At 39.1% G+C, this 23,464-nt stretch overlaps 1 pseudogene; it reads left to right on the forward strand.

Moving 5' to 3' along the window:
• The first annotated feature begins 327 nt into the window (after positions 1–327).
• On the forward strand, positions 328–446 carry LOC120590626 (uncharacterized; annotated as a pseudogene).
• Positions 447–23,464: the final 23,018 nt, after the last annotated feature.

The following is a 23,464-nucleotide window of genomic DNA, read 5'->3' on the forward strand; positions in this document are numbered from 1 at the left end:
TTAGCTTCAGTTTTATAAGTCTATTAATATAGTGAATGCTGGATCAATGGTGTTTAAAAACTCCTAATACCTGGTGGGGGTAATAGGATTTCTGAATTAATGAAAAGATTAAAAAAAAATCACTTGCATGTATATGTCTTATGAACTTAGGTAAATTATTAACTTTTCCCAACATGTCTCCTCATAAGTAAAATGTAAATAATACAAAGTTATTAAAAAGAATTATTACAAAGAATAAAATGGGAGCATGTTTGAAAAGGGCCTAGAACAGCAGATAAATGTTGGCTATTATTATAAAATTATACAGAGCATAAGATTAGAATAAAAGTCTACGGCCATGCTACCCTGAACAAGCCCGATCCCGTCTGATCTCGGAAGCTAAGCAGTGTCGGGCTTGGTTAGTACTTGGATGGAAGACTACCTAGGAAGACCAGGTGCTAATGGCATAAAAAAATAAAATAAAAAAATAAAGGATTGTAAGCTGACTATTTCCTTGCAATCTGTGAGGTTAATCAAGCATTGCCTTGCTAAAAAAAAAAAAAAAAATTGATTAGAATAAAAAATTGTGACAGAGAAAAAAAAAAATTCTCTAAGCACCTGTACTGGAGACTCTGTACACCACCCTAAATCCTTTCGGCCCCCTCTACATGTGCCTCAGCTTCAGGGACCAGTTCTGTACAGGGCTAGAGAAGCAGCTCTGTTGCCTCTCATTCTTCCAGATATCATAGCCTGAGGAGTGTGAGGAAACCAAAGGGCAGGAGAATTAACAGCTAAGGGTCCAACCTTGACCAGCGGATCTGGGAATTGATATGTAATTTCTTCCCCTTCTTATTTCTTAGGTGAACAGTTCCAAGATTCAAGTCATAAGTTTCCTCAGAAGTTCCCACAGGACCAAGTTTCATTTGTCTGCAGCAGGAGACAACTAAATAACACATCTTTGTACTGGCTTTCCACCCAGTTTCCTGTTTCTCTCTCCCTGACCGGCATTCCTATTTTCTGAAATGACTTCTCAGATAAAGTATCTGCATGCAAGCCTTCGTCTCAGGCTCCCTGTTTCAGGAAATATCCAAGTTAGAAAGCCTCCAACCTTCTTTTTTAATCCCTATGCCTCTCTTCTCACTGCTAAAGACTTTCCTTAGTAATCAGAAAATGAACTCCAATGAGCCAGATCTCAGCAATGTGATCCACCTAGAGTACTGTATTCTTTTATTCCCAGCCTCTGAGGTGTTTTGTGAAGAAAAGAAGTAGAGAGCTGAGAGAGTAGAGATGTCTTTGATCTTATTAACCTGGAAAATACAGAAAACATTGTTCTTGCAAAACATGGAAAACTGCTGACCAAAAAAAAAAAAACAAGGTACCAAAAGGGATTTTTGATGTCAAGACAGGTGAAGGTAGCTTCGATAAAGAGCATTATTTTTCAACAGGGTGTGTGTGTGCCTTGTTTGTAAAACAAGGCTACATTTCTGCTCTGCCAGAATAAATGGTATATACAAATACTGTTTAATGTCCCTTTTTTAGGAAGCCTGCTTATTTGCTTTTATATTTTTGTTTTTGTAAATTGATTAGGGAAGAATTTGTTGGTTTATACCCCAAATAAGACAATAGAGGATTGTAATTATATTTTACCACTGGCCCACAATTTCTGCCTTGGAGATTATAACAAAAGGATAGAAACAACCCCTCCTCTTTTGGATCTGAGAGCTGTGCTTTAGGATGTTGGCAAGATTTCTGTTATGCATGCCCCACCAACCATCAAATGGGCTCTAGGATTAAGATTCCTATCTTTAGGCTGAGGGCCAAAGCTGTACAGTAATTGCAGCATGTTGCTTGAAGTTGTGTTTGATGAGGAATTAATGACATGTGAAACATTCTAACTTTGGATATCTCCTGTTTCATTGTGATTAAAAGAATCAAAATGCAATTCTGATATTGAAGATAACCTAAATTGGACAACCCTCCATCATCTTAAAAACAACACAGTGAGATAAGGCACTATAATTCCTATTTTAGAAAATGAAGAAATTGAATCTCAAGGCAGAAATAATCTTCCTAAGGTCACATATTATGTAGGTAGCAACACTTGCATTCATGTTCACGTCTGCCTGACTCGTCAACACCATGCTACCCCATCTCACTTAAGTGTGGAGTGCTTCTTATGTCTTTGGTATTCTGCTATGTTTCTATGAGTATATATTTAGGATTAGGACATTTATGGCTCCTGAATTTGTTCAGGCATCTGGTCACCTAGTTTACAGACACAGCCCCAAGCTTCCCACTAATCTGGTCAAACGTCCAGGTTCTCACCAAGGGAATATGAGTAGTAGTAAGATGTGCAACTTTTGCATCACTTCTTTGGTAAAAAAATCACTTGTCCTCTACTCTCTCTCTTTTCCCCTAGGCAAGAAGCCTGACACAGTGTCAGTGACCCCAAGTCAACCATACAGACAAAACAATGTCCTAGGAGATGGCAGGAAGGCAAGGCAGAAGGATCCTGAGTCCTTAGATGACCTTGTGGCATAGACATGCCAACTCACTTTGAATCATCCTCCTACCTGTGGGCTATTACAGAGGGAAATAAATAAATCCTTATATGAACCACTGTAGTTTTAGGTTTCTTCATTGATGTAGTTTAGCCTATACTCTGAATAATAAAACTCCAAGGAACTTGGTGTACATTATAAAATAAATTAAATAATTTGCCAATGGTCACATAGTAGTAAGTGGAAGACCTAGGATTTAAACCCAAATCTTATCTCCGTTTTTAGGGCTTTTTCATCAAACTATATAAATGACTTAGAAAAGTGCTTCTCAGAGTTTAGTAGGCATTAGACTCTCCTGGAAAGCTTATTATGATGCAGATTTCTTTCCCAGATCTTTGTATCAAAGAAGTCTTGGCCCAGACTAAGAATTTGTAATTCTAACAAGCTCACATGTGATGCCGAAATTGCCAGTCTAGGGACCATCATCTTACTAACACTGACAGCTCCTCCTTAAACAGGGATGGTAATCATAAAAATTGAACTTTAATTAGAATATTAAGCTATTTAAGTTCAAAAGGCTGAAGCCCTGGGCAAGACTGAAAGCAAAAGGTGGAAGAACTGAATAATGATGATGGCGATGACAATGATGATAAAAGCCAGCTTTTGTGTGCCAGGCACTGTTTTAAGTGTTACACACATATTGGATTCAATTACCACATGTCCTTTATGAGGTAATTTAAAAATTGCCTCTCATGTATGAGGAAACTGAGGCTTAAAGATATTAGTTCCTATGGTTACTCAGTTATTATGTGTTTGAATTAGGAACATGAACTTATATCTGCCTGACTCCCAAACTGGGTTCTGCTTAATCTGAATTTTACTACTTCTATATTTGTCATGCTGCCTAACTTCAGAACCACAGCTCTTTAGTGCTTATTATAAAGGGACCACTGCTCATAAAGGGGAGCCTGTGGTATATGTGCTAAATCATTTCTCAAAAGAGAAATTAAACCAGACCAGCCTAAATATACCTGGACGTTTTTATGCTCTGGTTTTGGCCATTTGTTGCATAGTGGTATCTTGCAGACATGTTGTAAGAACTAAAGATGGCATGTGGAGATGGGCTCAGTTAATGGAAGACATTGCTAATGTTAAGACACGAAGTTCCAAGAAAATGAATGAAGACGTATACATTCTAAAACAGAGATGCTAGTCACTTCATACTGAAGGCTGGTAGAGGCAACTTTAAACTCACCTTCCCAATTCAATCACAATGTCTCTTTCTATGCTGTGGCTGTGAGAAAAAAATCAAATTTCCAAGCACATCTGACCCTCCTCTGCCTTCTCCAAAATCTAATGGCACTAGCTGTCCTGGTCCTCGTTTCAGCTAGAACAGCTGAAGCAATCATGTGGAGAGCACTTTAACCCCAGCTAGAGCTAGAGCTGTGGAGACCTAGTGGAGATTTGTCTTGTCTGATAATTTGAAGTTTCTTGAGGACTAAGTTCAGGACCTGGGGACCCCAGTGAATATTCCTTAAATATATTAAGTTTCAGAAGAGATTGTGTAATGCATACTATACTGAGATAAAGTGATTAACAGAAGAGTTCTGAGCTGTTGTTGGCTGCAGAACGTATGGATGTGTACGAGCGTTTCCTAAGAAGTGTCACACTTGCTCAAATGACCAACCATGTCATTTGGCATATCAGAACCCACCCTGGAGGCTAATAGCATTCATCCCCTAGCATCAGGATTCAGTGGACTCTTCTGAGGCCAAAATCTGGAACCAAAGACAAATCAAAATGGATATGATTTTCTCCTAACAATTCAATCCCTCCTTTTTATGTTAAAGCCAACTCAAGAGAATGATGGTTCTGTGATCCGGGAAGTGAAAAACTGGAAACCAGGCCTAGGGGCCAGCAGGAGCAGGAGCACTGCTGCTGAGTTGGAGAATCACCATCGGGTAAAAACAGATCAAATCCTACACTATTTGGAATTGTCTTTACCTCTTTAAGAGAAAAATGAGGCATTGGATAACTAATCAATAGGGTTGCATAATTTATTTCAGATTTAAACATTATTTCAGATTTAAACATTGACTTTTTCTGAGAAGACCTAAGGTTTAGTAAAATATGGTATAAAATTAGACACTGAGCATAAAAGAGGACCAAGATCTTAGTGAAAAAGGACAAACTTTCAATTCAGAAAACTTTTATATTAGCCCTGAATGTTTGGTCTTCCCCAGGAATGTTATCTATATGAGTGTCTATGTCCTTAACTTGTAAAAATGAGTTAAATAATTATCCATTCTACAAGGCTGTTAATAAGACTAAATTACAAAGTGAAGACAGAAATTCCTTGTAAATTGATTTATCCCCTATTCCACTCCAATCCTCTTCTCTCTGAACTTCGAGTACAAGAAAAACTCCTTAAGATTTCCACATCCTTTAGTGTGAAGATTGGTGAAACCTCCACGAGAGAAGATTTTAACTAGTCTTCAGAGACTTGTCCCATGTATCTTTCTGTTTTCCCGTCTCAATTTCTTATTTTCATTGGTGCCATAAGACCACTCTTTGGGCTAAATTCTCTGCAACCGCGTTATTTCTAAGAAAGGTACCCTCCATTGTAGCCTCAGTTAAACTTGTCTTCACTTGTCCTTTAACATAAACTGAAAAGTTGCTCAGCATATCCATATCTCTCATGAACTGCATTAGTTTTCTCTTGCTGCTATGACAAATTACTATAAACAGTGGCTTAAAACAAAGCCGAATTATTATCTCACAGTTCTGTAAGTCAGAAGTCTGGGTGAGCTCAGGTGGTTTTTCTACTCTGGGTCCTACAAGTTCAAAATCAAGGTGAGCTCATTAATAGTGGCTCTGGAGAATAATCCATTTTCAAACTCACTCAAGTTGGAACATTTGTGTTTCATGTGGTTGTAGGACCATGGTCCCTACTTCCTTGCTGGCTGTTGCCCAGAAGTCATTCTTAGCTTTTAGAGTTCATTTACTTTGCATGTGGTCCCCTTTCAAAGCCAGCAATAATTGGTTGACTCCTTTCTAGTCTTTAAATCTCTCGACTTTATCTTTCCTTTGCCTTCCTCTTCTGCCACACCTCTATGATTTCAGCAAGAGAAATTTCATTTATTTTAAGGGCTTAGTGATAAAATTGGGCCTACCAAATAATTTAAGTTAGTCTCTATTTTAAGACTTGTAGCTTTAATTATATCTTCCAAATCCCTCCACATTGATGATTAGATTAGTGTTCAATTGATTAACCAGAGGAATGGAATCTTGGGTATCTTTTGAGTTTGCCTCACACACAAGGCTTCCATTGTTATCCTCATCCAAGCTTTCTCAGAGCTGAACAATTTCTCATTGGTCATCAGTTCCCTCTCTCCTGCAATTTAGTAAAATATCTAAAAATGCTTGTTCTGCCCTTTCCCTAAGCAAATGCAAGTCAGAAGGATGATTCTTTTATCTTGGAATAAAGAAGTAGGAAATTTTTAGCACTTTTTTTTTTTTTATTCCTGCTTCGTCGTGCACTATCTGGAACTCTAAAGCTATCCGCAGGTTTTTTCTTCATCTATAAAATGGAATTCAAAATAGTACCTATTTCTCAGGACTGCCATGAGGATTAAGATGAGGCTATTAATACAAAAGCACTTAATAAAACATTGAGCTATTCGTAAGTGACAGTGTTTATTATTGTACCTGTTTAGAATGATTTGATATAAATAGCACACAACAGCCTGGGAACATATTAGTGTGATAATACCTGTAATAAAATATTAATCCTCAGAATTTCCCATCCATGTACACAGGTACTACACAAATGCATACAAACTCTCACATATGGACACACATTCAAAACAGAAATAAATGTATCCACAGATTCCTCAGTTTGGATGTGTCCCTGATCTCTCAGCAAGAGCTCTAACCTAATATCTTGGCATGATAATGATTCATGATCAGTTGTGGAGTAGGGTACAAGTAATTTGGTGCTCAAAATACATATCAGCATTCTCATGGCCCGTAACACAACATATGTGGTAATGAGAAACTTCACATTCTGCAAAATCACGTACTAAAATAATAAGACTAGGGAAAATATTGTAGTGAAACAGACCACTCAAAATCTATACAACAAAAACACACAAAAATGATGAAATTATAACAAAATATGAGCAAAAACAGCATAAATTCTTGATATAAAGACATACTACCATTAAATATGACTTTACCTCTCAAAAAATAAAGGTAACTTGATAGAAAAGAAAACTGATTATAGAGGCTGCTGAGTTAAGAAATAAAGGCCAAACACACCAAAATCAGAGTTACCTATATAATAAGCGCATCTGAGATAGAGCACGTGGCTAAAACAAGCGAAGAGGAAGTTTAGGTTTGTTTATCAGTTAGCTGTTGCTGCCACCCCAGAATACCGTAGCTTGACACAATGACTTATTATTTCTAGTGGGTCTACAGTTCAGCTGAATGGTTTTACTGACCCGGGTCCAGGCTTGGCTGACCTCAGCTGGACCCACTAGCACATCTGTGATCAGCAGGCTGATCAGCAGTGACCTGGCTGATCTAAGAAGACCTCAGATGAGATAACTGTATTCTGCTTCAAGTGATTTTCATTTTTCAGTAGGTTAGTCCAGGCTTGTTCCCATAATGGTCACAGTGGTTCAAGGGAATAAATGGAATCGGGCAGACTCCTGGAGGCCTAGGCTTAGAACTGGCACACCATTGCTTCTACCACCATCGATTGGCTAAAGCAAATGATAAAACCGTTCCATGTTCAAGAGCCGTGGAAATAGACTTCTGTTCGTGATAGTAGGGGCTATGAAGGGCAAAATGACATTGCAAAGGAATGAGCTAAAGAAAGAAGGTGATGGAGAATTAGGTCCATTATTTTTTAATCAATAAATCAACAAGTAAACAGGACTTGGGATAGTATCATATTCTTCCTTTTAGATTCTGCTGTGGCCACTTGGTGGTATAAAATACTAACGGACTAGGAAAAAGATATCACATATGAAAAAAATGTTAATTCCACATTTTATAGCACCATCCATCTATTTACAATCACATAGGAATTTAGATTACAAAAACATATGCTACAGCAGAATGAAACACCAAAATTTATAAATGACTTATTTTACTAAAAAACACTTTAGGGAAATTTCAAGGTTATCCACATATTAACAGCCATTTCACTCACTTGTGTTCTAATATGTTTTCTTGACTTGAGAACAAGCAGGTGAAGCTATGTCCAGTGCAGCTTTCCAACCTCAGCACTGTTGACATTTTGGGCCAGATAATGTTTTGTTGTGTGAAATTGTTCCACGTTTTCGTAGGATGTTTGACAGCACCACTGGTCTCTACCCACTAGCAGCCTCCTCAGGTTGTGAAAACCAAAAATGTCTCCAAAATCTGCCAATTTTGGGAGAGGGGGGCGGGGCACAGTCACCTCCAGTTGAGAACCACTGGACTAGAACATCGGGAAGCATGCATAACCCACAGCCTATTGTAACTGTACCACAAATTTTGTTCAATTTCTGGAAGTGTGATCTTAGGTGAATATCAACCATTAATGTGTCACAATAAAAAAACAATGGGATCACTGAGATTGATAAAGGCATGACTGTTTTAAGGGGAGAATGATAATTTTCTACTCTGGATATTGCCTTGCATAAGGAGAGAATGATTCTAACATCTCTGGTCTTTCTCCATATGCTTCTTCTTAAATAATTACTGAATTTAGAAGAGGAATGGAGTCCAGGTTTTCAGTTCCTGTCCATTTTCTTTCCACGTTCTGTTTTACTTTTATAGTGTCAGGCTCTAGCTCCATGAGGAAGGGTGGGAGAGAGAAATTTAACATAAATTAGTGTAATATAGTGCATTGGTCAGGATAATTGGAAAATAGATAGTGAAATTTGGTTTGGGACATAATACATGAAAAGTGACTGAGCATTTTGATATGGTCAAGGCCTACAGGAAACAACGCAGCTGGTTTTTATAGTTGTCTGGTTAACTTCTACCTGTTTTAACCAGAGCAGATGACATTAGGCCTTAGGCAATTGCAAGTGGGATTTTGTCCATTAAGGGACATTACACCATAAGGCAGCTTTGTCCTCAGGCAAGTGGTTTATTTTTTTCATACAGGCAACTGAATGTGCGCCTCCTTAAGGAAATAAGTGTTGGCCTGCTGCTTTTAAGCAAAAGCAAGTGCTCAGCAAAGGCACAAGTTGTGGGCCTCAGCAAAGATGTCAGACTTCTTAGGAGAGGTATCAACTTCAGGCCCAGGATAGGCACTGACACAGTTCCTCACAAAAGGTTTTAGGTCTCAAGTTCAGCAAAGACACAGAGTGAGGCATTGAGGCTTCCACAAAGGCACCAGCCACAGAATCATGATTAGTAAAATATAGGCTACAGGGACTTCGGTCAGATGATGGGGGCTCAGAAAATGTGCATCGAGATTGGTTCATTTCATTGGAAGAAGAAGCCCTCTCTTCTCTAGGAGGAGGGTTTTTAGGCCTGAGCGATTTCATACCTTGAAGCCATAGTGGGACAGGTTTGAAAATATTTGCATATAGGGATGCACTGATGCTATAGACCGAGATATAAATGCATATTCATTTCAGTACCATAGAGACAGAAAGGCACCTACTATATGACAGAGGCCACCTTTTTCTAAATTTGCAAGAAAACGGCAATGCTTCAAATGTTGCGTGTAAGAAGGGAGATGGTTTGATTAATTGCTTTTAGCCCCTCTCATACAGTAAATTAGTAATGTCAAGATTAACCTCCCAGTTAAATTTATAAGACACAGGTCATAGATTTTAGACAAGGCACCAGATGACTGGCATTATTGTCTCTAAACTGAAACAAAAAAATTATTTTCTCCATCTTCCCTCCTACATATAGATTCTACCAAGTCCTTGCAGTTATACTTGGTGACACTAAGTATATAATTTTGGATGGTTTTCGAGCTATAGGGGCTCAGAATAGGATCATCTTCAAAATTTCCTGGGTGCAGGCCAGTGCTGTGATGCTCATATGTATCCTATTATCTCTTTAAATTTCTCAAAAGGGAGGTTCATCAGAGATATGGTATGGAATAAATTTAGGTTTTAAGGTTCTTAGGACCCATAGTCATTCCAGTAGAAGACCATCTGGACATAAGCTATTGAAGGAATCTTAGCTCCAATCAGGCATGGGTCATCCCTCTGGCTGAAATTAAGCTGAATATGAACTTGGAGAAGAAATGATAAATGCCAGAGAACTTGACTTCCAAATTTAATTCCTTTGAACTTTAAAGTCATTGGAATTTAACCCGTAAAGGGATTTATGCTTTGAACTTTATTTTCTACTCTGTATTGAGAAACATTTGTATACAAATTTGTAGTACTTCTTTCTTGGCACTTTATTGTTAGAATGCTGTAATATGGTTATTTGATGTCTTTGAAGAATCTAAGATTGACTTTGCTAGACAAAATGGCTAGATAAATTGGAGTGGGAAATAATAGCCTTGAAATGAAACTAATGTGTTGTTGTGACCAACTTCAGAACTTCCTGGGGTCAAAAGCTAGACTGTTCACTACTGGTTTCAGGATTATATCCAAAGAATTAGTGGTTAATAATTTGAAAATATCCTCGTGATAGTGAAAACAACTATGTGATTAAGCACACTGGTTTGCCAGATCAAAGAAGGCAGAATCAGAGATTTAAAAAAGAGTGATATCAGCAAGATGGCCAAGTAAGATGTCTATCACTATACCCAGCACCCTTGACAACAATCATTCAGCATCTGTTCCTAGACAATGTGCCTTTGTGTGAGCTATGGGACTCAGTACCATATGCCAAGGTGCCTGAAGGGAGTCTTGCTAACCTATGTGTTAGGTAATAGGCAGACAGACCTTGGTCCTGGCTATGGACACTGAACTGGCTCCAACCTTTCTCAGCCATGGTCTGGGAGTCCCTGGAGAACCCTGACTTACACAATCACCCATGAATGAGAGAGGTTTTGTGGAGGTCCAGGAGCCCAGCAGAGAAGTTTCAGTACCACTGAAGCAAAATTCCTGATATTGGATACACTGGAGATAGTAAAGGGAATAGCCATGGTAACACGGTTCAGTGTCAAGAGAGTGCTTCTTAGCCTGTAATTTCTCCTGCAGAGGAAGTGAGCACCTGGTTTCCCCAGCTGTACGGGATGCTACCGAAGAGGCCCATTTCTGTCTTGCCCCATCCAGAGTCCTGAGTTCTGAGCTGCATGATTGAGGGGTGGGGGGCGGGGAGGGGAGGAGGAGGCAGTGAATGGCTGGGAAAACAACAGCCAGGGCCGTTACATGCGGAATCTAAAAGAGCCAAACTAGGAATGTATAAAGGGGACATGAATCCTATTAACCTCATTGCAGACCATTGTGAGGCCTGCCGGTGAGCCACTGGGATGCCTTGCCCATGGACCCCCAATTGGCATCCTAAGTACTCTGAATGCTTCACCAATACACCCCCTGCTTCCATTCTGTGGTTGGCTCTCTGTGCTCACTCCTATTGGCACCTGAATCTGTGGGCCTGGGAGAGACCACAGATGAGCGTTTGGCAATGTCCTTGGGAAAGCAAAATGGAGGCTGTCAGCATCCAAAATGGTGTGTTGCAGGAACCATAGAAAGCATACAACAGATCCATTAGTGATGCTTGACATCACTAATCACCAGGGAAATGCAAATCAAAACCACACTGAGATGCCACTTCCCACTTGTTAGAATGGCTATTATCAAAAAAATAAGAGACAAGTTTTTGCAAGAATATGAAGGAAAGGAAACTTGGTGGAAATGTAAATTGATACAGCTACTATGGAAAAAAACTCGGTGGTTCCTCAAAAAATTAAAAATAGAACTATAATATGATCTAGTACTACCACTTCTGGGTATATATACAGAGGAAATGAAATGAAATCAGGTTTTCAAAGACATATCTGTACTCTCATGTTCACTGCAGCATTATTCACAATAGCCAAGATATGGAAATAACTTAAATGTCTGTCAATAAATGAATAGATAAATAAAATTACCATATATATCTAATGGAATATTATTTGGTCATAAAAAAAGAAAGAAATTCTGCCTTTTGTGACAAGATGGATGAAAATTGAGGACATTATGCTATGTAAAATAAGTAAGTCAAATATTGTATGATTTCACTTATCTATAGAATCTGAAAAAGCCAAACTCAGAGAAACAGACTAGATTGGTCATTGGCAGGGTCTTGGGTGGGGGCTATGGGGAGATGTTAGTCAAAGGGTACAAACTTCCAGTTATAAGATGAATAAGTTCTGGGGATCTGATGTGCAGCATGGTGACTATAGTTCACGATGCTGTACTAAATACTTGAAAGTTCCTAAGAGAGTAGATCTTAAAGGTTCTCAACACACACACACACACATACACACACACACACACACACACACAGGCAATTATGAAAGGTGATGGAGGTGTTAACCCCACTGTTGTAATCATTTTGCAACACATAAGTGTACAAGTCATCACATTATATACCTTAAACTTACACAGTGTTACGTGTCAATTATATCTCAATACAGCTGGAAAAAAGATTCAAAATGAGAAGACTGACGCGGAAGTGCAGGCAAAGCTGGCTCACAGAGAAGAGTTGTGAGAATCAGGAACAGAGCTGGGACTACAGTAAGATACTCAACTTGGAAGCAAAATTTAAGGGGACACCAAAAATCTCAGTAATCTAGATACATACCATTTTAACGAAGTATTTAAAAAATAAAAATGCAAAAAATCTTTGATGAAGAAAACATTAAAATTTTAAATAAAGACAGAGTATGACCCTGTATTTGTATAGCCCTGCCTCATTTACCTCATCCTAACCCTGGCCTGCCCTATTGGATCTCATCTTCATTTAAAATTCTGATATTTTGTTTATCATGAAATATTTTGCATTCATTTTGATTCTTAAAAATGTTGCATTAAAACATTAGTTATCTTGATGATGAATTTATCGGGGCCTTCTTAAAAATTTTACACCTGAGGTGAGTGCCTCGCTCGCCTCACCCAAGTCCCAGCCCTGTACAAGTTCCTGCCTTAGGTGGAGCATAAACTTGCTCTGTTACTTTAGAAAAGCCATGTCTTGTTTTATATTTAACGCTATAAAATAGAAGACTTCGACTTGATGATTTCCAACATCCCTCCCAGCTCTGACATTTTCTAGGTGGTGTTGGAAGGGCACTAAGAGAAGAAGCCTTAGGTAACGGGGGCATTATGTGAATGTTGATATATAAGTAAGCCGAAACTTGCAGGGGAAGCAGAACTGCTGGATGAAGAGGGAGAGAGCCAAAAGCTGACAGCTGACTCCGCCAATGAGTTCCTTACATTTAAGGCTTTGATTTTTCCTCTGCTTCTTGGATGCTGTGTCAAACATTTAAACAATGCTGGTATGAGATGGTAAGGGACAAAATGAGTTCCCGAGCAGCAGCTAAATGTCACTCATGAGCCATGGTATTTGATACAGAAACAGAGCACCCAAGTGTGGGAAGTCACAACTGCTCTCGAGTGGGTGCTACAGAGGCTCATTTCATACCTAGGGCCACTTCCAATGGGGCAGTCCTCAGCGTTGCACAAAGTTCTTCAATCGCTTCTCACTCCAGTGATGATTCCTGCCTGGTTATCACTTTGATTTTTCAGCTGACTAGATTTCAAGCTATTGAAAAGCATTAAGGGAGCAAGGACCAAATCTCAGAGCTGAGCTGTAGTGAAGTTAATGGGCAATGAGATGCTCTGGCCGAGAAGGGGGACCAGAGGGGCAGTTCTGGATGCTGATGTGTTGATGTGGCTGCAATGAGGCAGGGAGAACATTGCTTCAAGGGTGTTCCCAGATGGGTTTATTTGGCTGAAATAGGAGAGAGCCCTGCAAATTGTGCTTTCATGTTTGCAAATGATAGGGCGACTACTCCTATGTCTGGGAATCAGAGGGAGCCTGGACTAATGGGCGAGAAAGGTGACCTCAGCTCCAAACAAACAATAAGAAAATCAAACTCACAGATACAATAGAGTGCTGGTTACTGGAGGTGAGGTGGTGGGGAGAGGGCGAAATGGATAGAGGGATCGAACACATGGTAACGAAGGAAACTAGACTTCTGCTGGTGAGCACTCTGTAGTGCATACAGATATCAAATTATGAAACTTATATAATGTGATTAGCCAATGTTATCTCAAATATATAAATATAAACAAACATCACATTGTAAACCATAAACTTACACAATGTCATATGGCAGCTATATCTCAATAATTAAAGCTGGGATAAAAAGGAATCTTAACCACACACACACAAAAAGTGACTTCAGTCCCCATCACAGCTGTTCAATTTTTTTCTCTTGCTGCTTCCACTCTTGGCTGTATGCCTAAGTAATGCAGACATAATATGTCTGTTTGAGTAAGGTCATTGGAAGCTAATGTCTTCTTGCTTCAGTCCTACAGACATAGAATGAAAGGCAAGAGACATTGGAGAGAGACAGAGATGCCTAAGTTCTAATATGTGGAGGAGTGAGTGTGGGAATTGCACTTCTTTTGTTAGATGAGTGAGCTTAAATGAAATTTTGAAAGGGCCGTGCTTTAATTATACCCTCTTTGTGCCTCACAGTCTTTTCACTCAAGTGAAAAACAATAATATTGTTATTATTGAACATGGTAGATTGAGTGAGTACACACGTTCATTGCCACTCCCTTTTGAAATGCCACTAAAATATCTGTAAAAGGTTTTGAAAAACATATTTTAAAAGGATGCAACAGCCCACCTGAGTTGATCACGCAATGTTGGAAGATGAAAAGAAGATGCAAGAATAGTTATTGACAGCAGTACACAGAACATTAAAGCTTTCCTTTAGAGGAAGTACTGTAAGAAAAGGATTCACATCTCAGTACTATAGAGTGTATACTGTTTGATGACTGGGGGATAGGGTACAGCTGAAAGTAAAGGAATTAACTGAATCTATTGATAGGTGATTATACCTCTTCTACATGTGCTTCAATATGATAGAAACTCATGTTTATTTTCACATTAACAGATTTAAGGAAGTTCTCTCTGAGGTAACTAACTAGCCCATTTACAAAAATAGACCCACATCTCCTAACATCTGAAGGTCCCTCAATACAACAGCCAATTCCTCCAGTCAATCGCTTTCTGATAAGTTACATCATTCACAAACTCTCATCCTTGCAAAGGAGTTTCCAAACAGCTTTTTTTACTTGCAGATTTGAGGTAACCTCTAATATGAATCAGAGGTCAAAATAAATATGAAAAAAGTAAAGAAAAGAAAAAGAAATTCCAAAGAAAGAAAATGTAGGAAGTTAAATGAGCAAGAAAACAATTATAACACCCTCAGAGAAACAAGAGATTTCATTCCTTAAAAACAAACAAATAAAACAGGATACTATAATAATTATCAGAGAAAAATAAAGAACTTTAGTTCTCCAGCTTCTAGCCATGAAAGAGTCACTGTATAAGATTTGCTCTCCTGCTAGAAAAAACTATGATATGAAGAAAACTCATGAACTAGATATTTTCAAGAATTGGACCATCGGCAGTTCAGCATTGTGATCTTTGAAATAAGAGAAACACAGGAGAGCCCATATTTGCCCAGGCTCTCAGTCTGGATGTACATTCCTGCCCACGGTGTAGGTTATCATAGTTCTCATCTATAAATTAGAAAACCAAAACCCAGAGGGGTTCAGCAATTTTTCTCCAAGTCAGATAGTCGACAATGGGCACAGCGGGAACTCAAGCACAGGCCTGTCTAACTTCAAATCTTTGGTTCTTAACTACTAAGACACAGTACCCCTCGAGTAAGAGATTTTGCTTTGAAAACGCTGTCCCACTCATCCTGAGTCCTGCCTGTCCAGCTCAGAAGTGCCACTGAGCACATTCTCTTCCTTCGTTCCCTCTCCACATTCCCTTTCCATAAGGTGTCTCAAACGGTGTGAATTTCACCTGAAAGGAGGGACGGCACTGGCATTGGAATCGGCTTCCCGCCCTAATCCCAGCCCTGCTATAACTAGGTCAAGTGACTTCCCCTCTCCGGGCCTTATCACTTTTCCAGTCTGGAAATCTGGTCACCAGAGGTATGGAACCGATGAGAAGTCTTTAGAGTGTGACCTACGGATTTACAATGTTGATGATCACCCCGAAGATTCTCACTTCTCGACTGGGGTAGGAATAGAAAGAGTCATTAGGTTGTTCAGATCTTTGGAAGGACACTGAGGGGGGCCCCTTTCAGCATCTGTGTCAGGAGATGGAACCAGCAGCAGGAGAAGCCACCACACCTGAAAGGAGGACTGAGTCCAGGACTGTCAGCAACTAACAGGGAGGAAAATAGTGGGAACCAAGTGTGGTAAAGAGTGTGGCTGAGCTGAATAATCAAAGATTAGAGAAGAGGGCTTCTGAAATGCTTAAAATTTGGGGGTAGGCGCCCGAGGGGAGGAAATTACAGAGTATAGAATATGGAGACATCTGTGAGGTTCTTCCACACAGAACTTTATCAAAGACTGGCTGCACATGAGAAGAGAGAGACCCTGTGAGTCCCAGAAGAAAAGAACCGGTGCAGGGCTGAGATCTAAATCAAAATACCCAGGGTCATTCAGTGCTGGAACATACTGATGCGCTAGTCCAGGCTACACTGAAGAAGCCTCAGTGAGCATCTTATTCACTCATTTGAGGCCTCAGAAATGCTCTACCATAGGAGTGAGGACCACGCTATATATTAAAGGGATGTGTCCTAGGACTAATAGTAAAAATAAAACAGATGCCCCCAAATGAAGAGTAAACCTAAGTCTGATATGATCAATAAAATCTATCATTTTTAACTATGCTAGAAAAAAAGATCAACACTCTTTAAAGGCAGACAACATAGTTCAGTATTTCTACAATGTATCATCAACAATGTCTTACATAAAATAAGAATTTCCTAGATATTCAAAGAAAGAAAATTAATCCATAATGAAGTCAAAAAAAAAAAAATAGAAGTCAATAAAAACAGACATCAAGATGATTCAGTTATTAGAATTATCAGGAAAGAATTTTAAAAGAAGTTGTAAATATATTCAAGAACTTAAAGATGGACATAAAGAGAGAACACATGGAGACACTCAGCAGAAAAAAAAAATAAACTTAAAAAAAGAATCAGATACAAACTTTAGAGCTGAAAAGTCATAAAGCTGAAAGGAAAAATTCATAGAGTGGGCTTAACATATTTAATATTGCAAAATAAAGGGTCAGGAACTTAAAGACAAATTGGTAGAAATTATCTAATCTTAAGAACAGAGAATAAAAGACTTAAAAAAAATGAACAAAACCTTAAGGGAGAAAAAAAATCCATTTTCAAGTATAACTCCTTTTTTGGTTTAGAATTTTACTAATTACTTTTATATAGCCACTGTCTCATTTAACCCTAAAAAGTGCCATTATACCTATTCTATAAATGGAGAATTTGAGACTAAAAAGATGGATTTAAGGCCAGGTATTCAGAACCTCATTCTTTTTATCTTCCTCATAGTTAACTTCATAGGTACCAGATCATCAGCCTTTAGCATATCTTCCATTCCCTGTTTACCCACCTTCATTCCCAAACATCAGATCCTACTCTTCTTGTCTAGAGATTTCTACAAGAGAGCCCAAGATCAGTTATTAAACTTTTCTATCACCACCTTCCCTGAAATTTATCTTCTTGGCATTTATTTATTAAGAATAAAGTTGTCAGAGCCATTTAAGGAGACATCTTAGTGACCTGATAGGCTATTCCAGACAGATTTCTATTGCAAAACAGTATTAAATGGCCTTGCCATTATGTTTCACCCTCATATATTTTAATCGGCATAAGACAGATGTAGCACCTACTTAATATGTATATAACACTGTATTAAGAGCTTATATTGCATACATTATTAATTTTTAATTTGAGCAGTAATTACATGGCAGGCGCGTTGCCAGATGCAAGGAAGGCTACATTGCACAAGATAGGGCCCCTGCTTTTATTAAAACTTACAGTCTTATTCAACCCAATTTAATCTTCAAAATAGGTCCACCTTTATCAGCTATGTATATATTATTTCCATTTTAGAGGTTCAAAAACTGAGCCTTGCAGAGGTGGATTGACCTGCTTCAGGTAATGTAAGCAATAATTAATGTTGTAGCCCATATTCAAACCCACCTATATCTGATTAAAATCATGTGCTTTTAAGAATTAACTCATTGTTAATGTTTTTAAAAGATGACTGGAATTGCAGGATTGCCAAAAAATTAAAAAAGGTAAATGAGGATGAGAAAGCTGCAGAGCTAGTCTTGATATTAACAGTTATACCTTGGCCTGCGTCTGCCAGGTACTTTTCTAGGCCTCTTCTATACATTATGTCATTTGACCCTTCAAAATAACCTCATGGTGTAGGTTATCATAGTTCTCATCTATAAATTAGAAAACCAAAGCCCAGAGGGGTTCAGCAATTTTTCTCCAAGTCAGATAGTCAGCAATGGGCACAGCGGGAACTCAAGCACAGGCCTGTCTAACTTCAAATCTTTGGTTCTTAACTACTAAGACACAGTACCCCTCGAGTAAGAGATTTTGCTTTGAAAACGCTGTCCCACTCATCCTGAGTCCTGCCTGCCCAGCGCAGAAGTACCACTGAGCACATTCTCTTCCTTTGTTCCCTCTCCACATTCCCTTTCCATAAGGTGTCTCAAACGGTGTGAATTTCACCTGAAAAGTGGGACAGCACTGGCATTGGAATCAGCTTCCCGCCCTAATCCCAGCCCTGCCACAACTAGGTCAAGTGACTTCCCCTCTCCAGGCCTTATCACCTTTCCAGTCTGGAAATCTGGTCACCAGAGGTATGGAGCCGATGAGAAGTCTTTAGAGTGTGACCTACGGATTTACAATGTTGATGATCACCCCGAAGATTCTCACTCCTCGACTGGGGTAGGAACAGAAAGAATCGCTAGGTTGTCCAGATCTTTGGAAGGACACTGAGGGGGACCCCTTTCAGCATCTGTGTCAGGAGATGGAACCAGCAGCAGGAGAAGCCACCACACCTGAAAGGAGGACTGAGTCCAGGACTGTCAGCAACTAACAGGGAGGAAAATAATGGGAACCAAGCATGGTAAAGAACATTTGGGTCTTACTAGGTTGTTTCGCCTGCTAAGTTTTCTGTCAAAAATGTTTTTAAGCCTGGAGAGCTAGCATGTCTGGCAGCACATTTTTTAGGTTCTGGGTGGGAACCTGAAGGAAGAAGACTTCACAGGTTCCCCAAACTAATCTGGGCCGTTTTGTCACATGGACCCAGCGATCCAGGCCCCTGGCACAGGACTTACACATGCAGCAAATCCCAACCAGCCAGGTAGGAAGCAATAAGGCTCTGAAAGCTTCTTTATGTCAAGGAAAGAGGATTATTCCTCATTTATATTTAGTATAACTCCTCCACTCTACTTTCCGCCCTTCCTCTGTGCCCCAGGGAGTGTTGAAAGAAGCAAGCTGAATTTGATCAAAGCTGTGTTTCTCTGCTTTGCTATTGAAAGAATGTGATTTTTTAAAACTCAGAAGGGAGCCTATTATTCAATATGCTCAATTTAAAAATAATTTCAAAGGACAAACACACAGAGGGGCAAATATTGTGTTACAAGGAAGATCACCTCTGAACTCCCAGAGCACATACAAACCACAGTTCTCAGGGCCTCGGTTTCCGCACTTGTAAAGTGAGGTGGTTGCCCCAGAAAAACCTAATACCTAACGTTCTTCCTAGTTCTGACATTTTGTAGGTCTATTAATATGTTGGAGCTCATTTACCTCGGAATGCCTGTAGGTAATAAACTTTCACTAAGTACCAAAAATAATCCAAAAGGGAATTTTAAACAGTTATCTAATCTTAGAGACTTTTGAGAATATCAATTAGGAACAGGGATAGAAAACTGAAACAAAGAAACAACAGCCTTGCTATTAATTGTCCTTGCTTATCTGTATAAAGCAGGGCCAAGGAAGCACACTTTGTTTGCTTTAGTTCATCAGTTTCTTTTGTTTAGAGTGAGTACAGGTTCAACAGAATAAAAATGGGTATTGTTTTATTTTCTACTAATAACATCCAAGGATGTGGCTTCATGGTTGTTTTTATGTTTTTGTTGTTTTCTGACATTTAGAATGACTGGAACAAAAGGAAAGGAACCGCTTAAGAATAACTAACAGCATGAAAAGCAATGCTGAGATTTTGTTCTTCCTGACTCAAATCCTGAAGATTTGGAGATTTATGCTTGCCTGCAAAATGCTGCAGTGAAACACTAAGAGCCCAAAACAGGATGGCGAGCTGTGAAATCAGTCAAAGAGGGACTCATCAGTACGTGCTAGGCCTGAGAGGGATGAAAAGAAGATGCATGACCAAGTCTTAGTCTCCAAGAGCTTCTGGAGCTTACGGTTTCCTAGCAGGGGCCTCGTGTTAACCCTGTCCTGCAAACACCCTGAGCTGGAATGGAATGGCTAATTTGCAAGGCTATGCAATAAAGACTTGATAGAAAACAGACATGTTGAGATTAAAATCAATAATGCAGGTAAAATGCATAGCACAGTACCCTTTGCATATGCTACAAAGTTACTGCTCAATAAATAATATTAGAATAGCAGCACCAGCGGCAATAAAAGCGGTCATATTAGAAGTGGTGATTGTAGCAGTAGTTTCTGTACAAATGCACATCTGAGGGCAATTTCCTCCCACCTCCTGTTCTTCGGTATCCAACGGTCAAAGATAATGGGAGCTCTACTAAGGGAAATGAAGGAGTTTGGAATATGTATGCTGGATTTTATAGCAGCTGCTTCTAACGTCTTGTTTCTATATTCCATATGGCGAGTAGCTTCAAATGTTACAAATCAGGAATCTGAGGGTCAAGAAGTTGAAAAAAATTCTACAAATTCACATAGTTATTAAATTAGTTGCAAGTTAGGATGTAAACCCAGGTATGCCTGGCCTCACCCATCTGCCTCACAGTGTCTCTGATCTATGTATCCTAAAATTATAAGAATGGGAATGACCTAATCTGTTATTCATTTTACCATGCGACATTACTGTTAGGTAGATGTTATTATCCTCATTTAAGAGACAGAAACTGAAGTTTTGACTTCAAAGCTCTCCTCCATTAGCCTCACAGCATCACACTTTTGTTATAACAGTGAGCCCTGTGTGTGTACGTGGAGGGGGCTGGTCATTTCAAATCTCCCCCGCCCCTGACCTATCCTGCTGATAACACCTGCTTTTTACCCTGACAACCTTGTGGTTTAGGGAGGATCCTTTCCCGATTTGTTTGCTTCCTATTGGACTTTATTACACACGAGGATTGAAGAAGATAATTTGGAGTCTGCTGCTCAGCAATGGAGCCAGGTGACACTGACCAGAGCAACAAGATGCACAACCTTAGAAATGTTATTAGAGTGAGCATGGAGTAGTACAGGACTACAGGGCTTAGATGGGAAAGAAAACAGACAGATGCAACAACCTCTACAAAGTTGTAAAGAAATAGCATTCAGGTATCCTGAAAGTAAAACTGATAATCAAAGCAAACTACTAATCAATAATAGATTAACTTTAAAATCAACATACCAGGTTGTACCCAGTTGCCTGTATTCTTTACACATTTTGTCAGTTATAAATTCTCCCTGAGATATTAACTGTCGATGAGAATTTTAATTGCTATTATTTTTCTTAAGAAACACACGGCTGGCCAGATCATGGGCTATTCCTCAGCCATCTGACTAACTCTACAGAATGAGAAAGGGAAAGCACCAGCTTTTCACTTTCTTTCATGGTCTCCAATGTCCTGAGTAAACTGAGGAAGAAGCCCTAGAGGTGAAGACTCAGTTCCTCAGACACTCAGCATCATCTATTTATGTTTAATCCTTTGGGAAATGTAGTGTAAGGTTAAGTTGTTTGCTTTCAATCACAGTTCTACCAAGATGTACTGTTACCTAGGGCAAGTCAATTAAACAATAGAGCCTCTCTAGGTCAGTACTATATGGTTTGCTGTGAAGATTAAATGAGATAATCATGCTAGTAAAGCACTTAGCACATAATGAGTGGTTGGTAGGTGTTAGCTATTATTTTCATCATTCCCTTGCAGGGGTTCAGGATATGGAAATGTGTTAATCATGCTGTTGTGGTGATTTGGATGTTTATTAGATCTATGAGGGAGGAAGAGTGTAGAGAAGGAGATAATAGGTTATGAAAGCATCCATCAAATCACAGCTAATACCGCTTCTTCCAGTAAAGACAGTGTCCAGTCCTTCTAAAAGGTTTCTTATGCGCTGCTGCATGTCCCCACGCTGCTGGTTTGGGTAAAAAAAAAAATGTCTTGAGTCTTAGAGAAATGTTTCAGGCTGGACTTTGGAGGCTTTGTCTGAGGCAGCCTGAAAATTGTTCTCCTCTTCTCTGACCTTTGTTCAATGTAAAATATTAAGATCGTTGCTGACTATTTGTGAGGTCTGAGCTTATGGGTCAGAGAAAAAAAATCCATGTACTTCTCAGCCATCCTCCCGTCAGCCTCCACAGTAGCCCTTATCTACACCTAATATTTGACCACTTGGAGTGGTCCAAAAAAAAAAAAAAAAAAAGACAGCAGGAAAATAGAGCTTTAATTTCTGTACCTAAACTTTTATCCAAAAACCAGCTTTTTTGCCTTATTTGGTAGCTAACATAATTCTGGCAACAAAGATGATAAATGGTTTTGCAGCTTCCTAAATTTTTATTGCCCAAAAAGATCGCAGAGTATAGTGAAAAGTGCACTACATAGAAGAATTCAAAGACCAGTGTTTCAGGCTGTGCACTCCTAAGATAATTGTTTGAACTTTCTGAACCTCATTTTCTCATCTGAGCATTAGAATAAGAAAACTTGCTTTTATAGGATTGTAGTGAAGACAGGTAATAGAGATGAGAGTATCTGCCTAAAGCACTTACTCAGATGCCCGTGGAATCTAATGAAAATGGTTAAGATAATTGATATAAAGATATTTTTTGCTCGTGGTGAAAGGAAATGTCTTCTCATTAACTTCCTCCTGGGGGAACACAGGTAGAAGTGTATGATTTTTCACTCCCAGCTAATGATCTACCTTGCTTCCTAATGGTTTCATGAATCCATGGTTGTTTTCACCTCCACTTCTTAGAGATGCCACAAGGGGGAGCACTTATCCTTCTGGATGTGCACTACAGCTCCATTTTCACCCTACCACCATGTCCTGGTGTCAAATATTTTCTTTCCTAAAACAGATGTAGGAAAAATAAAGAGAGACCTAAACTGAGCAAGAAAAACATCATGGTCTTGCCTTGTACTGCCACTAACTTGCTTGAGTAAGTCACCTACGCTTCTAGATCTCATTATGCTCATGCATAAAATTCATTCGAAACTTGCCAGGCGCTAATCTAGGTAATGATGATTCAGAAATAAAAAAGATCTAGTGTCTTCCTTCAAAGAATTTACAGTATCATGGGTTAAACAGACTTGCAAACCAGCAATTACAAAGCGAAGTGATAAAAGCTACCGTGGAATAACAGGGAGCTTCGAGGAAGGAGCCCTCGGGTTTGTTAAGAATCAAAAAACTTCACAGACAAGGCGAAGCTTATTTTGAATTTGAAGGAAAAGCAGCAGTTCAATAGGCAAGAACACAAAGACGAGCATTGCAGGCAGTGAAGATAAAATACACAAGCACAGATAATGAGAGAAAGAAGTTCAATAGGCTCAGGATATGTTTGGGGGTAGTACAGGATTCTTATCCTTTGGTCTACAAATACTTCTTTATGTATACTATTGTACATATGTGCTTATTTCCATTTTTCTGTGGAGTAAGTCCATTCATTGATCTCATCATATTCTCAAATTGATTGGTAATAAGAATATGTATATGTTATGTATACACATACATATTTATAATGACGAGGGGTTTATAT

Source organism: Pteropus medius, unplaced genomic scaffold (assembly GCF_902729225.1).
Source record: "Pteropus medius unplaced genomic scaffold, Ma_sr-lr_union100, whole genome shotgun sequence".
NCBI lineage: Eukaryota > Metazoa > Chordata > Mammalia > Chiroptera > Pteropodidae > Pteropus > Pteropus medius.